This window comes from Ursus arctos, unplaced genomic scaffold (genome assembly GCF_023065955.2).
Source record: "Ursus arctos isolate Adak ecotype North America unplaced genomic scaffold, UrsArc2.0 scaffold_6, whole genome shotgun sequence".
Lineage (NCBI taxonomy): Eukaryota > Metazoa > Chordata > Mammalia > Carnivora > Ursidae > Ursus > Ursus arctos.
In genome coordinates, this window is record NW_026623078.1 from 84983350 (window position 1) to 84999329 (window position 15980).

General features: G+C 58.9%; 1 long non-coding RNA gene across 1 annotated transcript; it reads right to left on the bottom strand.

Annotated features, from left to right (window-relative positions):
- Window positions 1-916: 916 nt before the first annotated feature.
- On the bottom strand, window positions 917-14841 carry LOC130542921 (uncharacterized). Its single transcript, XR_008957833.1, has 3 exons — window positions 14746-14841; window positions 1573-1640; window positions 917-1267 (listed from the first exon to the last, which is right to left on the bottom strand). It is a non-coding gene; the product is annotated as an uncharacterized LOC130542921 (long non-coding RNA).
- Between the last annotated feature and the right edge of the window lie 1139 nt (window positions 14842-15980).

The following is a 15980-nucleotide window of genomic DNA, read 5'->3' on the forward strand; positions in this document are numbered from 1 at the left end:
GGCTTAGGGTGACCGAATCAGGGGACACCCCCAAAAGAAAAGGAATTCCACACTACACATACTACGTGGCCCCTTCGAGAGTCACTGTGTATAGAGCTGATGCAAAGCTCTGAGAAGTCCTGCAGCTAAGAATTCCTACTTTGTTTTAGCAAGCATTTTAACTTGATTGGCCACAGAATTGCTTTTTTTTAGTCACATCCATTGACACCCCCACAAGACTCATGCTCCAGACCCCAACTCCATTAATCCTGTTCTAAAGCTTCATGTCAAGCCACTAAGCCAGAGAGCTACCTGTCAATGTTCCATGAGCTACTGGAAGATCTCGAGTTACGGATTCCTTCTTAAATTTATATCATCATTTGGAAAAATAAGAATCGATAGAGTAAGGCATGGAGGACTTTCAAACTTCCAGGCCAGCAGAGCTCCTCAAAGGAATCTCCACTCTGATGTTGACACCCTTCCTTTCTCAAGGCCCACCTTTCTTTAATGATACCGCAGGGACCACCCTGACCCACCCGCCACTTCTCTAGCTGCTCCTTCAGGGGCGTGTGTGTGTGTGTGTGTGTGTGTGTGTGTGTGTAACTGGTCCCTAAGCAAACCAACACGAGTGTGTGATGGACTCTTACTAGAAAAGTGCAGAGGGACACAAAATAATAACAGACACCCTCCACCAGGACTCCCCCAAACATGTCCCCCAGGACAACCTCTTCCAGCCACCCCGGGATGTGATGCTGTCAGTGGCTATTGCCGTAACTCTAAGCCATAAGCTTTTATGTTGGTGTTTTCGTTTTCTAGATCATTTCATTGTTGACTGACTCCTGGGGACTTCTGATTCCAGCTGAGGGATGGAGAGCGTAGGAAAGCCGTCATTCCTTTTCTTACAAAAAGACAAATGCTGGAAAACGGTAATGGCCTTTACTGAATGCGCCGGAGAATGGAGGTCACAAGAAAATCAAGTAACTTGAAATCTGGGGAAGGAGGTGGCTGCAGGGAGAGACAGGACCTAAGAGTGGCAGACACCATGTAAGCTGGCCGAAATGTTTACTAGACTATTGAGGATGGGTGTGGGTTACCACATAAGTGCGAACCCCTGGGGGCTGCAAATGTAGAGAGGGTCATACCTTCCCGCAGAATTTTCTTCCTCAAACCCCACCAGGAGCTTACAAAGAAGACCTGGGACCTTTCTGAAAAGCTTCCCATGGTCTGCCTGGAGAAAGACGGTACCGGCCACTCTGAAAGTCTGCTCAGATCCTTGTGTCCTACGTCCCTGCAGGGGAAAAAATTGGTGGGAGGAAGAGCAAAAAAAAAAAAAAATTGTCACCAAGGGCACTGATGGAGACCCATTGCAGCTCTCGAACAAGTAAAGAGAAAAAACATAAAAAATACACTCCCCAGCCCAGAGGGTGGGCAGGACCATGTGCTCTGACCAGAATGACTGCTGCGGGATGACCAGAATCTGCAGCCGGCGTGCACGGGGGGCAGTCATAGCCACAAAAACCCCAAGGCCACCCCGGTTTCTGACCGAATTCACAGACTGTCATGCTGAAGCCGGGGACACAACGGCATGCTCACCTCCAAGCACGAGCATACTTCCCTCTGTATCTTCTGTCCTAAACGATGTGCCCACCTTTCGACGGAACCTGTGAGGCACAGAAAAGGGCAGGATGAAGTCCACCCCAAGAGACACAGCAGTTGTCAGGACCAGGCTCGGATAGGACGCAGAGGGGGTAACCTGTGTTCAAGGCTTTAACAGAAGAGGTTCACAGCATGCAGACTCAGATGGGTAGTTTCGGCAGAGAGCAGGACATTCTCATGGAAATGCCAGGAACAGAAATCGCTGCCACGCCGGGGAAGAGCGCTTTGGATACCCTCTTTCGAAGACTTGACCCAGCTGAGAAAGAATCTGTGAACCTGAATGTATATCGATGTCTACAGAAATTATCCACCTGGAAACACAAAGAGGAAGAAAAATACGGTGGGGGAGGGGAAAGGCAGAACAAAGCATCCAGGAGCCCCAGGAAGACATCAAGCGTCTAACACACGCATAACTGGAATAGCGCGAGGGCAGAGAGGGTGGGTCCCGAGAAGTGTACAGGACACAACGGCCGAGAAATGTTTAACAGTGCAAGACACAAATCACAGAACTGCTCTCCTCCTCCCCCCCAAATACTCAAACTTCCAAATACCGAAAACAAGCAAATCTTAAAGGCAGCCCTGGTGGGGGAGCACGAAGCCAAGAATCCAGGCGACTTCTCTTCACGCAAGCGAGAGGACCATGGGAGATGCCTTCAAAGTGAGGAAGGAAAGCCCCGTGAACCCCGAGGTCTTGGGGAAAAGCTTTTCCAAAACGGTGTGCCTTTATGCCATAATTAGGGAATTTCAAACCTTGCTCGAATATTTGACAATATGAATGGAGGATTGTTAATTTTTCACGTGTGATAAAGCTAATTTCTTAAGATTTTAAAATCATTATCCTTAACGATTTGAAACCATTATCTTTTACGGACACATTCTCAAATTTTCTGGCAGAGGTTATACAGTTTTTAGGAGGAATTGGCCGGGGTGTTGATGAAGACGGGCCCAGAGCCGGGCACTGTTAAGCCAGAGAGAATTACCAGCATTTTCCTTATGAGGCGCCCTTCTCGTTGTAAACAGCTTTGGAATTTTCCATTATAAAAATGAATCGGGTTCATAAAACAAATGAACGAGGACTTGAGACTTTCTCAGACAAAGAAAACCTGGGGGACCTCACTGCTGACAGACCTAGTCTCCGAGAAGTGTCCGAGGAGATGTTCCAGGCAACGGGAGCGGATCAGTCAGAAACACGCATTTACAGAAAGAAACAGAGATTGTTGGAAATGAAACTAATGAGGGTAAAATAAAACTCTTTCTTTCCCTTTGGCTATAATTGATCTAAAATAGGGGTAGGCAAACTTCTTAAAGGGACAGATAGTAAATATTCTGGGTTTGGGACCCCCTGGTCTGTGACGACTGCCCAGCGGCTGTAATACAGACCCAGGAACGCGGGTCCGAGGCAGGCAAAGGGCGCGGCTGTGGGCCCAGAGCCCTCGTTGGCAAAAACGGGCTGCGGACCCTTGCTCTGGAAGTAACAATGTGCTGTGTGTTTGCAGAATATATAAAAGCAGAACACGTGATGGGGCAGAAAAGGCGGGAGGAGGTGACTGGGAGCATGTTGTTACCGGATCGTTACACCACACGGAGCGTCACATCACCCACGGGAGGCTCGTATGTTTGAAGGGAGACGCAGAGTCCTTAAGAATGTACATTGTCAGCTCCAGGGAACCCACTAGTGTTTTTTTAAAGAGAAATAAAGAATAAGCCAACAGAGAAGATAAAATGAAACCATAAATTGTGTTCAGTTAAGTTCAGAAAAGAAGGGAAAACAAAGTAGAAGTGGAAGGACTAGAAGAGAGCAAGATGGCGGATTTGGGTCCAAGCATCTCGGGCATCGGTTTACGTGGGAACAGTCTAGACAGGGCAGTGAACACACAGATAATCAGAACAGATCTTTAAAAAGGCAAAAATCAACTATATTATGTCTACAGGAGATCAAGTTCCAATATTAAAATATAGATACGTTAAAAGAAAAAGGATGGAGGAAGATACCATGGAGTCACGAATCGAAAGAAAGCCAAAGTAGCTGAGTTTAGGTCAAAGTACATTCGAAATAGGGACTATTATCAGAGAAAAAGAGGAACACAACATCGTCATAAAGGGGCTGAATCAAACGTGTACGCATCTATCAACACCCTCGCGACGCACGAGGCAAAGCTGGAAGGAGAAGTCGGCGGTTCCACTGAGGGACGGCGGCTCTCCTCCCCTGTAACGGGTACAAGAGGAGGACGGAATCAGTGAGGATGTCTCGGCCGAACAGCACGATCCCCCGACGAGGTCTAATTAACATGGACGGAACGCTCTTCCCAAGTGCCCGTGGAACGTTCACCACGACAGACGTATTCTGGGCCATAGAACAAACCTTGACAAATTTAGAAGAATAGAAATCGTAAGAGATAGTCAGGCAGCTCGTAAAAGAAGGAAACCAGAAATTAAAGCCAGCAGGTGCACCCCGCTCTGCTTCAGACCTGGCGCCCAGTCCCCGCGGAGAATCCAGATCCCAGCCCCGGGCGGTGGGGGGCTCAGAGCAGGAGCGGGCAAGCCGCAGGGCGAGGCTGCCGTGCCGGTGGCCTAGACCTCGGGCCCGTCCCCCTCAGATCACTCTATGGCCGCGGACGGAATCCCAGGGGACCCCCCAAAGGAGGAGGAGGAGGAGTGCAAAGCTTGGCTCATGGGCGGACTGGGCTAGCGTGTGGGACAAGCCTCCCTCCAACCTCCTTGGGGTGACCTCAGAAGATAGCGGGGAGGGAAGGCCACCCACCGGGCCGGGCTTCAGGCGGTGCCCCTGCTCAGCCCCACCGTGTGCCGGGGGAGGCTCCCTGAGGTCAGAAGGCGCACAGACCACAGCAGGGAGAAGGGGCCCAGCTGGTTGGTCGGGAGTCTAAGCGACCAAGACTAGAAAGGGTCCATATGGCGGGCAAGTGGGAGAGGCCGTGAAGCCTGAAGCTCGTGGTGTCACACATCAACTCCCACGGGGTGCGTCCACGATGGAGACCCTGGCGCACAGCCTATCTGACCGGGCATAGTTAGCCAGCCTCGGTCACAGCCAGCCTCGGTCACTGCCAGCCTCGGTCACTGCCACCCCTGCGCTGGCTTGAGGACCCCTGGATGAATACCCATGGAGGCAGAGAAGGAGGCAGCCCACTGACCCCGTAGCATAAGCTCCCGCTTGCCCACACAGCTGCCCGGCGGCCTGCCCCCACCTGCCGGCCACGTACGGCTCATTCCTCGAGGGGACCAAATGACCACGTGTGGCAAACTGACCACACCAGGTCCCTTCCAGGATGGAAGGGCCTGCCCCTCATTTTCACTGGCGGAGGTTCTGGGGCCTGGTGGGCCTTCCTACCCACCAGACCTCCAGCAGTGGCACAAGGGTGCCTGAGCATTTGGCCTGCTGGTTCGGCCCCCTCACACTGTCACATCGGGCCAGGGAGGTGGGGAGCAGGCCTAGGACCACAGGGACCTCTGACCACATCTCACACTGACTGCCCCGAAGCCACAAGCTGATGGAGCACCGGGGCCACCTGTCGGAGATGCTTCTCCACGAGTTGGGGTGCTGCCCCCACACAGTGTTTGCACTACCTGAGAAACCCTGGCGTGGCCCATGGGCCCCAGGAAGACCCCCGGGAACCAGGGCGGGGCAGCCCGTGCTCCATGCCCTGCGCCCGACCAGGCATTTGCACGTCCGTCCCTACGGCTCCAGGCTCTGCAGACCTGCAGGTTCTGGTCCCCACAGGTGGGCACGGAAAGCGTCCCGTGGAATTACAAACCTCGGCTGCCCTTGGGTACTTCAGGCTCCCCGTGTGGGGGGGAGTGTCCGGTGAGGAGGGGGTTGCCGTCTCGGCAAGGTGACAGACCCCATCCTCGGGGCACAGGGAGGCACGTGCGTGGGATCAGGTGGCCCATTTCACACCTGTGCGCCCCCTCGTCCAGCCATGGCCATCAGTGGCAGGCCTAGCAACCCCCCTGAAATGTCACAGGGGCGGGCCCTGAGCCCTGTCGAAGAAGGTCTGGGTCTCCCCTCAAGGAAAGCCATTGAGGTGGCTGAGTGGGGACGGTCTGGGCTGGGCGGGGGAGGAGGGGAGAGGCTGCATACCAGCCGTGGCCCCTGAGCCAATGCAGGGGTGTTGCTAACATTTATCCAGCAGACAGCACCCGTCAGGGTGCTCTCTTCCAGCGTCATGGCCGTGGAACCACAGCGCTCGAGGACCCGGCCTGGGCCATGACTCGCTGAAGGAACACACGGATGAAGGAATGAATGACTAAGGCTTGGCCCAGGGGCCTGAGCGGAAGCATCATAGAACCTTCCGGCTAAGAGAACGTGTTTGATCCGCGCCCTCATTTTCAGAGCACTAGGAAATCACACTGTCCACGTCTGAGACCGAGTCCTGCCATTTGCCAGCTGTGTGACCTTGGGCCAGTTACTTCTCCTCTTTGTGCCTCAGATGAGGAGACATCCAGGGAAGCCTAGATGTTTACTCTCTGTGTATGGAATCAATAGGTCGGCGTGTGGGAATCACAGCAATGAGCCATCGGACGTGAGAACCGATAATTATTTTTTGTTGCTTCTCAGACCAGGAACCACAGCAGGAGCCGCAGTGACTTCACCAACGCTGCACCGCAGGCCAGGCACCGAGCGGGCAGGCTTCCATGCCTCTTCGGGGCTGCCGCCCGGCCCAGACGCCGGGCGCCTCCTGGTGCCGGCAGGTCCCCCCGGGCTGGCGGAGTTCCCCGTGAGCAGGCACACGCTTCCTGAGTTGGAAGCAGGAGAAGGTCTCAGAGCTGTTGCCGGGCAAACCCCAGGCCACTTCCGTTCCAGGCAGGAAACAGGAGCTTGATTTCCACGCTGCGGGGTCCGACCCACCCATCAGTCATGCCGCAGCCACGCACTCTGATTGGGATAAACTGTTCATGAGCATAAACAGACCCTGGAGGAGCCCTTCTTTCTGCAAGGCAACCGGCAAGGACTTCTCAGTCCCAGGACCTCGGCCTGGGTGGACCGGTGGGGTTTCGGGCTCAGCTGGGGACCAGGCGCACGCCCCCGGGGCAAAGACAGCAGGGTCTGAATTCCTGCGCATGCCTCTCAGCTCCCAGGAGCTACAGGCCTGCCTGCGGAGTGTCCGATTTCTCATCTTTGTACCCGTGGTACCTGCTGGGGGCCCCGTCCACCCTTGGAAGGCCGTGCTCCCATGACTCCGTCAGGAGGACCGGACTGGGGTCTGATTCATGACGGGCTGAGGGGCCGGGGGAGAGGCTGGGTCCCCACCTGCTGTAGCCGAGGTGGGGACACCGGGTGTGCAGGAGCCCACATCAGGCTGCGAAGGCCCTCCAGTGCCCTCCCCGGGGTGCCCCGTGGGCTCCTCTCCATCCCCCACCCCCAGCACAGCCCTGGACCACCCCCATTCCATGCCCAAATTGTGGCCTTCACAGCTCCATCAAGGGTGAGCGGGAGGCAGCCCGCCGCCCTGTGGGAGCCGCGCGTGGTCAGCGCTTCCCCAGGCCACGTCAGTGATGTCTCCTTGCTAGCCTGAAATTCGCCATGGTATTTGCACGTAGCAATTGGCAAATGCTACAGATCAGAGCTTTTCCAGCCCAGGTAACTGGTTATTAAAGCTTGACCGGCACAAGGCTGTTTCCATCTGTGAACCCTTCTGGGAGTGACCCAGAGCAGGGCCATCTCTCTCTACGACGACCCACAGGGCTGTGTGCAGAGAAGAGGCTGGGAGGAGCCCCTTACAGAGCCCCTGGGGTCCTCCAGAGAAGCCCAAGTTCCCAGAGTGGCCCGATCAAACCACCGACCACACACACACTCGGGGCCCGCCCCTTGCCGCCCTCAGCCTCCTCCACTTGGAAGGCCCTGGTCCCCGACTGCCCCGGCCATCCTTCAGAGCCCCCTCGGGAGCCACACCTTCCAGGAAGCCATCCCTGCCCCCCTCAGGGCTCTGCACCGCCCCCAAGCAGGGCGGGGCCCAGGCGACTGTCCATCACCCAGGGCCCCTGAGCTCCCGACCTGGCACAGCAGGCAGGTGTCTGAGGCAGAAAGGGGAAGCCACTAGACTAGTCCAGGGTGTGGACTCCTCGGGGCTCTGTCCCTCCGGGAGGCTGCACAGACCTGAGACTTGAAGGCCAAGGTTGTTCCAAGGACCCTCCCTTCCAACCTGCCAACCTGGCTAAGCCCCCCAAGGGGACCTGGGCCACAGAGAGAGGCCTGGGGACGCACGGGGTGCAGAGCTCCCGACTGAGAGAGGTCGCTACACAGAAAGTTTGGAAAGTCAGAGCTATTATTTGGGGCAAAACTGTGGTGACCCATGAATAGAGCTTTGGTGCTGTGTGCCCTGGAGCAAGTGTCTTAACCTTTCTGTGTTTGGTTCATGTTCTCCAGAGTCCTCGGGGATTGTCTTGAGGATCGAGGGAAATAAGCCCCCGGGGAGGGGCTCCTGCCCTGACCCCCGCCCCTGCTTCCCGACATGGGAACAGAGCTCCCGCCGGTTCCCGGGATCCAGAACCCAGGCTTTGAAGTCACAACCAGCGTTTGCTCTTGAACTCACTTACTGTTTGTTCTCACTGGCTTTGAGTTCTGATGAAATGCCCTTTTTGACAAAGCCAAGGCGCCTCAGCTGTGCGGGTGTAACGCACAGAGGGGTTCTGTCCTCGCTTGGACCAGAGAGAGAGAGAGTGAGGCTGACGGTGGGGGGCAGCTGAGCTCAAAACGGGGCTCCCACCTCAACCAGAGGGAGCAGAACTCAGCACGGGGGGTCTGGACCCTTGTCAGAGCATCTGTGCGGCTGGGGCGGGGTCCGGGGGGGCTGCCACCAGCACCACACCCAGTCTCATTCCTGGAGTTTCACTCCCCGGGGCGAAGGGCTGAGGAGCGGGTCCGGGGTTGAAGAGGGAAGTGAGTGAGGCCGGGGGACAGTCATACTTATGCAACACCGGCCGCATCCTGGGGCCCACACATGCCCTTCGTGCCTGGTCCCAGGAGCCCGTGCCCTCCCTCTGCAGGCGCAGCGCTGGACTCAGGGAGGCTGATTCCTCTGCCCAGAATTGCACAGCAAAGGGGCAGGTCTGCACTGGCACCTGGGGAGTCTGACCTGCGGTCCATCCAAAATACCACGTGACGGCTGGGGAAACCTACAGTGAGGGGACGGGATAGAGAGGGAGACCGAGGCCACCAAAGGCCATCTCGGCAGCCATCTGCCCCTTCCTCTGAAGAGAGGGAGAGACCTAGGCGGACTTCCCAGAGGGGGAGAGATAAGCGGGACCTAGGCGGACTTCCCAGAGGGGGAGAGATAAGCGGGACCTCATCCCTGCCCTGCTGCGGAGGGGACCCTCACTGAGGACGCCACTCCCAGCGCGCAAACCTCAGCCTCCCCAGATCCTCTTCCTGTGGGCCGCCCACCCCCCTCTCAGCCCCGCTCACCTTTCATGCATCTTCCCCTCCTGACTCGGGGCCTTTGCTCCGGCTGTCGCCTCCACTCTATGAGCTCCCTGGGGCCTCCTAATCACCTCCGACTCTTGGTCCAGATATTCCCCAGACCCTTCCCCAGTCCGAACCAGAACGCCTAGCACCGCAGTCCCCTGACTCGGCGGTGGGCTAGCTGGCCGTAAGGAGGACAGGTACACACAGCCTCACCGGGGGCAGCTTGGGGGCGCTCCACCCACAGCTGTGTGCCCTCAGGCCAGCGGCTGAGCCCCTCAGTGCTTGTCTCCTGGAGTGTGGTGGGGTGACAAGTACATACGGTGAGTTCGTGTGTGAGAAGTGTTCTGACGGCCCCGTGGGGACTGTGGCGGCGCCCTCCATGGTTCCCTCCACCGTTGGACTCAAGCCCCGGAGGGCAGGGTCTGGGTGGCCTCACACCGTCCTCAGGGCCCGTGCATGGCACGGCAAGGACGCACATGAATAATGAACACGGGTCTGGGGCCGCAGGGCAGAGGCGGGCGGCCAGAGGAGACCCCGCTGCCAGAGCCCAGCCCCCACCATCCCCCACCCCGCCACGGCGCCCGGGCGGTGTCCAATGCCAACAGGACTTCCTGGCAAAGCCCATCGAAATTCCCCTCACCACATGGAGCTACAGTGGGAAACGGTCTGCGAAGACCTAGTTCACCAAATGGATAAATCATCCCACGCAAGGTCAGCTCTCTCCAGTGGCCACGGCGCTGGCTCCGCCGAACAAGCCGGCGAGCTGGGCCTCTGACCTAGTTTGTGTCTGTCCTGCCTGAACCTGGCCGGCCACCGAGTTGGCCGTGGCTCCTGAGACACACTGTCATCTTCTCCGAGATGAGGCCACGGGCATTCCAACTGACCTTGACCAACAGTGTCTTCCCTCCCGCCCTGGATCCGAGAGAGGACGCAAGGCCACGAGGGCCTCTGCTGTTTCTCCCTCAGCCTTCTGTGCGGGGCAGGTGTACGTGGGTCACAGGCCCGGGGCCAAGGAAATGCAGGTGTTCGAGACACAGCTTTGCCGTCTAGAGGCTCTTGATCTGATGGAAAAGAGAGGAAGTAAATCATTAGGATGCGGGAGAAATCGAAGAGGAGCCATCTGAGCATGGGGTGAGAGTTCCGCCCTGTCCGAGGGCATCAGGAATGCTTTACGACGGGTGGTTACGCATTAGCAGGGTTTTGAGGATGGAGAGGAGTTTGCCAGTTGGGACACGCAGGCACTCAAAACAACGAACGGCAGCGCAAGGGCTCAGGAGTAAACTCCCAGGTTCCGCGTGTTTGTGAGAGAACTACCGACAATGCGGCTTTGTTAGCAGCTGGGGTTCCGGGGGCGGGGGTGGGTGCCAGGCTGGAGAGGTACGAAGGGCCCGACTCTGGAGTACCTCACATGCCCTGCAAAGGAGCTCAGCCTCTCCTCTGTGGGGCCGGGGAGCAGCTGAGGACTTGGGGCAGGGTCGTATGAGAAGTGGGTCCGAGCGGGGCGAGCAGGAAGGCAGGACGCCCCACGGGAGGCAGCTCAGACAGCCCGGCCAAGGCTGCGGCACCCCTGCCCCGCACAGCGCGCTCCTGCCTCCCTCCCTTCAATCCTTGCCAGGCTTCAATGAGGCTGGTGTTTCATCAGGAGCCCTCAGGGAGTCAGGGGCATCTGGACAGGGCGGAGTCTCAGCCCTTCACCCTGGACTCCCACCCAGCCCGGTTCCTCCTCTGTGAGCCCCTTCCTCCTCACTGCTTCGACTCTGCTCAGGGCCGCTTCCTCCAGGCAGCCTCCTTACCTGCTCAGGAGCCTCCCTTGAACTCCCTTAAGGGGCAGGAAGGTACTTCTGTGTCCCTGGACCACCACACACAGCGGGCCAGACTCAGGTCCACACACGTCCAGTGTTTCTAGAGAACGCGGCAGAATGCAAGAATGAACCAGTAAGGACAAAGCTCACAGCTCCTGGCCTCCAGAGAGGACCATCCATCACCAAGCAAAGGGCTGCCCAGCCCTGTCCTGACCAACCAAGACAGCTGAGCGACGCCGGCAGGCCACCAGTCCTGCACCTCCATGTCCCAGCATGGTCCCATCCCCTCCTGCACACCTCCCTCCACCCCCAGCCGGGCACAGAGACCCCCGGGAGCCTCCATCCTCAGGGCAGGCTCCAAGCAGGGCCTTCTCTCCGTGGCTCTACTTTGTTGTTGGCTCCCGTTTGTCCCCTCCCACACATAGGCCGTCATCCAATGGGCTTAAGGTGGATTTTTGCTCGATTATGTTTTGGCCAGATGCGCGTTGTGACTCGCATCTGTGTGTTTAATTTTGGTGAAGAGCCTCATTTGGTGTTTGATCCTTTTCTGTCTGCACCGCACCCCTGGGGCTCATCCAGCCCTCTCCCCCCACCTGCTGCCCAGCAGGCCGCAGGGACTGTCCCCAGCCCCTCCCCTTCCCCTTGACGGGCGCCCAGCTGCCCTCCACCCCCCACGCTGCCACCAAATGCTCAACACTCGTGCACCCGAGGGCAGATGGCTGACCCTCCAGCCCGCAGCCTGCCTGCCAGCCGGGCCCCGGCCTCTCCCAGCAGCTGACACTCCAGGGCAAGCCCTTGTCATACGCAGGACTTTAATTTAAAAGCCCCCCTCAGGCCTGCAGAAGGCCGGCGGTGCCCAGGCAGGGGTAGGCTGTATCTCCAGGCGCTCGCCGGAGAAATGGTTTTACTCCAAACCATAACGAAAGTGAGGAGCACCAGGCCCAGCGTCTCCAGGCCCCCGGAGGGTTTGCACGTGCAATGTGGGTAAGCATGTGTGGGTAACACGTGTGCATGCTTGTGCATACATGTATGGACCACCACATGGGCTAGAAAGGCATCACGTGCCATTTCCCACCTGGAAACCCACCCACCCACGTGGCCTAAGTCGTCCACCGCTGATTTCAAAGTCCCAGGATCGACGGAAGGGGCTGTAGCTGTCCCATCCCTCTGCCCGTGAAGATACCACCATGCTTCAAGTTCACGCCTCCAAGTTAGGCCGGCCAGAGCCCCCGCCAACGCCTGAGGTCCTTCCGGGGTGGTCGTGCTCTCCCCGCCGGTCCTGGGGCTCCCGGGGTCGCGCTCCCACAGGGGGAATAAGATGCAGCCAAGGCTTCTACGGCTCTGAACGTAGTGAGCGCCATGACACACACACACCACGGCTACACAGACGTCTGGGGTGGGGGAGGCAGATGGACAGACAGAGAAGGGGGAAGGACGGAGAGATGAGAGAGCGGGGGAAGGAGAGACAGAAGGGACTGATGCAGGGGGAGGAGGAGGGAGGGAAAGAGGAAAGGAGAGGCTGAGCGAGAGGGAGATGTTCACCACAAGCCGAGATGAGGAATCTGAGTGTGCACAGATGGACGGACGGATGCACAAGGAAGACACGGTGCGCGCACACACATAGGAGCATTATTCACCCTCAAAAAGGAAGAAAGTCCTGCCATTTGCGACAGCACGGATGGGCCTGCAGGACATTACTCAAAGCAGAGTAAGTCAGAGACACATACCACAGATCTCCCTTCCCTGCGGGACCAGAGGCAGACGGGCCCCAGGAGCAGGGGCACCCGCCGCACCGCGGTGACCCAGAGGTGCCATGAAGGGCACAGACTTCCGGTGACGGGCAAGCCAGGCTCCGGCACCTGGGGTGCTGCATGGGGACCACAGCGAACGGGACTGCACCGGATGCCGGGACACGGGGAAGAGACAGACGCTAAGTGTTCTCGCCACAGACACGGAGGAAGGGAAGTGTCCGGTCACTCCCTGGGGGGACAGACGTGTCCGTCAGCGGGTCATGGGGTATCGCACTGTATGTGCGTGTACCAAACCGCCACATGTGCGCCTTAAACATGTAACGTTTGTGTTTGTCAGTCATGCCCCATACAGCTGGGGAGCCGGGACGGGGCGCGTGGCAGGGAGGACTAGCCGGGGACGAAAGCACCGGTGAGGGCAGGGGCGCGGGGGGACGGGGCAGCAAGGGGCCCCACGGGAGGGCAGGTGGGGAGGAGGGCCCTGCCCCGCACAACCTCTGCTCCGTAAGCAGCTCAGTTAATGAGGGGCTGATTGGCTCTTTAGCGATATTTACGGCCTTCCAGGGTCTATGTCATCACATGCATCTTACTTGGTGGCAGGGCTGTCTACTTTTTAATAATTACGTGACACTTAATGACTCAGGAATAACCAGAGCCTTTCCTTGAGACGTGTGACTTGATGGCCCTCTAGCCATCTGCATCCCCCCGGCTTGGGGGGCCTGCTTAGGGGACACCCAGCTCTCTGTGAGGCCACGGGATGTCTGAGAAGAGGTCAACCTGCAAGATCTACCCATCCCACACCCTACAGGTGAGCCCAGAAACACACCAACATGCCCGTTCAGGAACCCCGGCCCCGGCCCCAGAGCAGGGCCAGACCTCCACCCCATCCTCCCGACCCACGCCACACCCACTCGCTCTGGTGCTCACACCCCTGTGCCCATGGTCACAAGAGGATTCTGGGGCACCGTAAGAAGAGCTGGCTCTGCCCGCAGTGACAAGGCTGGGAAGGGCAGTGCCAGGACCCACAGCCACCCCGACCTCTGCACAGGCCAGCAGACACGGTCCCAGGGCCTGGCAAAGCCAGGGGTGCCAGCCACAGGCGTCACCCTGGTGAATTTTTCATATCTTAGTTTTTATGAATAGTAAAAATGCCCTTGGTACAAAATTCAGAAGATACGGAAGTCCACAGTGAAAATGGAGCGTCCAGTCCCCCTGCCACAGCCTGGGCTCCAGGACCCACGTCCCTAATGCCATCGCCTCCGCTACCTGTCGGGTGGACGGAGCGCCTTCCCGCATCTGCACCAGGCAAACTCTAAAAATCGACTTGTGTGGACACAGATGCACCCGGAGCTGACGTGAGGGCAGCCCTCAGTCAAAGGCACAAAGGGCAGACAGGACTCGCACGCACAGCCACGCGCCGTGGGAGTGGGGCTGGTTCCCAGACACTGAGCTCCTGCTCCGCGCCAGCCCCGGCTCCCGGCCCCGCCGCCACACGCCACGGGATGTTGACCCCGTTTCCTAGGGGACGCGGCTGAGCCCGGTGATGGTGGCAGCACCTGGTCTGGGAGACAGAGCTGGGATTCGAACCCACATCAGCACCTCTCCAAGAAATGGCCCCCAGCTCTGAAAGCAGCACCTGGTGTCTGTAATCGAGGGGCGGCGGCCCCACGGCCTGGCAGGGCTCCCGTCAAAGTCAGAGACAAAACAGGCACGTAGCTCACTCCCAGAGCACGTGGGGACTATGCGGACCCCAGCCTCTCACTGGGACAGGCCCCGCTCATGCCCCGCTGCCCCCCCCCCCCACTGCAGACGCTGGCGTGCAGCCCGTGCTGCCCGAGAGCTAGCGGGTGACGAGCGAGGCAGCAAGGCCAGACACCTGCTGCATGGTGAGCCCACCCCCCCCCCCACCCTGCTGCCGGGTGCTGGGGGCCTCCGCCTGAGGCGGGGAGGAAGCTCCTTCCTGGAGTGGTGGGGGCGCTTCCAGGGGCCGGTGGGGCTGGGAGAGCTCCGGACTCAGGACTCCAACCCGCGTCTCTGATTCAGGGTCCTCTGCTCCTTGCCCTGAGCTGGCACCGTGGGGAGCCGCTCCATCTGGGTGAAGCCGCGTCGACCTGCAGCATCATCGGCCGCCAACACTCACCTGCCATTTCCACTTGCCACAGCCTTTAGAGGAGGCTGAGTGCACACACTCGCTGAGTGCGTCCGTGGAGCTGAAGGCATGTCGCACGACAAGCTTCTGGTCCAGAGCCGGAGCCGGTGCGGTTGCCGAGATGGCAGACCAGTGGGCTGGGCCTGCAGCCAGCAGCCCGCTCCTCCCACAGGCCCGGCCAGGGGCCCGGAGCTCGCAGAGGCCAATTGCAGGAACCCTGGGTGTAGAAATAAGACTTCAATGCGATGGTGCGTGTCTTGAGGTCTGCCTGACACTGCCCCACCTGCCGAACCCACGCAGCGTCCCCGGGAGGCAGCTGCTACCCGTGGCCCTGTTTTGCAGATGGAGACACGGAGGATGACCCAGACCCAGTCAGGTCTCCGTGGGCCCCAAGCAGCTGCACCAGGCTTGGAGCTCCAGCCTGCGTCTGTGAGCATAATGGCACGTGGCCCCCACTCAGGACAACTGAGCAAGATGATGGGCCGGGGGCCTTTAAACAAGAACCCCGGAAACCCCTGGACATTCTGGAGAGGCTGGTGCTCTCCAAGCCCCCTCACCTCTGGTGACACCGAGACGCCCTCTTTTGCCCCCTCCCCCCTCCATCTCCCACACCCTCCCCTTGCAGGCTGTGTCCTACGGACACCCAGTGGTTGACAGGCCTGCTGCCTGCATTTGGGGTGCAGGCCTTGGTCCCCTCCCTGTCCCCAGGGGCTGGGTCAGGGCCCAGTGCAGTGGCCCCCGGGTGAATGGTTTCCGGGTTCTGGAGTCAAGAGCGGCCGAGCACCCACCCCGGGGACACAGAGCAATGCGAGGGGGTGACGTAGGGGAGGCTTGGTGAAGCTGGGACACAAAGCCCGGCTCTAGGTGGGCTCAGCCCCGGGCAGTGCTGGCCAGCCCCCCTGTGTGCCTCAGTGACCGCTGCTGAGAGAGACTCAGGGGGTCTCACGCTCAGACACTTGGTGGCCCAGGAGCCAGGAATAGCACCAGACCAGAGCTGACAGGGATGCAGCTCGCCCCGGCGACACCTCCCCGGGCGCCTGTCCCCGCGGCAGGGCCTCAGCTGTGGGGACAGCTGCTCCCTCCCCGGCAGCTGGCGGTCAGACAGAAGGGAGGCAGAGCCAAGGCTGTATCTGCCTGTGTTCTGGGGGAACCAGGGGAACCGCTGCAGTTTCTGGAAATGTCCTTGTTTGGACAACAAGCAAGCTGGGGGGTGGAGCAGAGCTGGA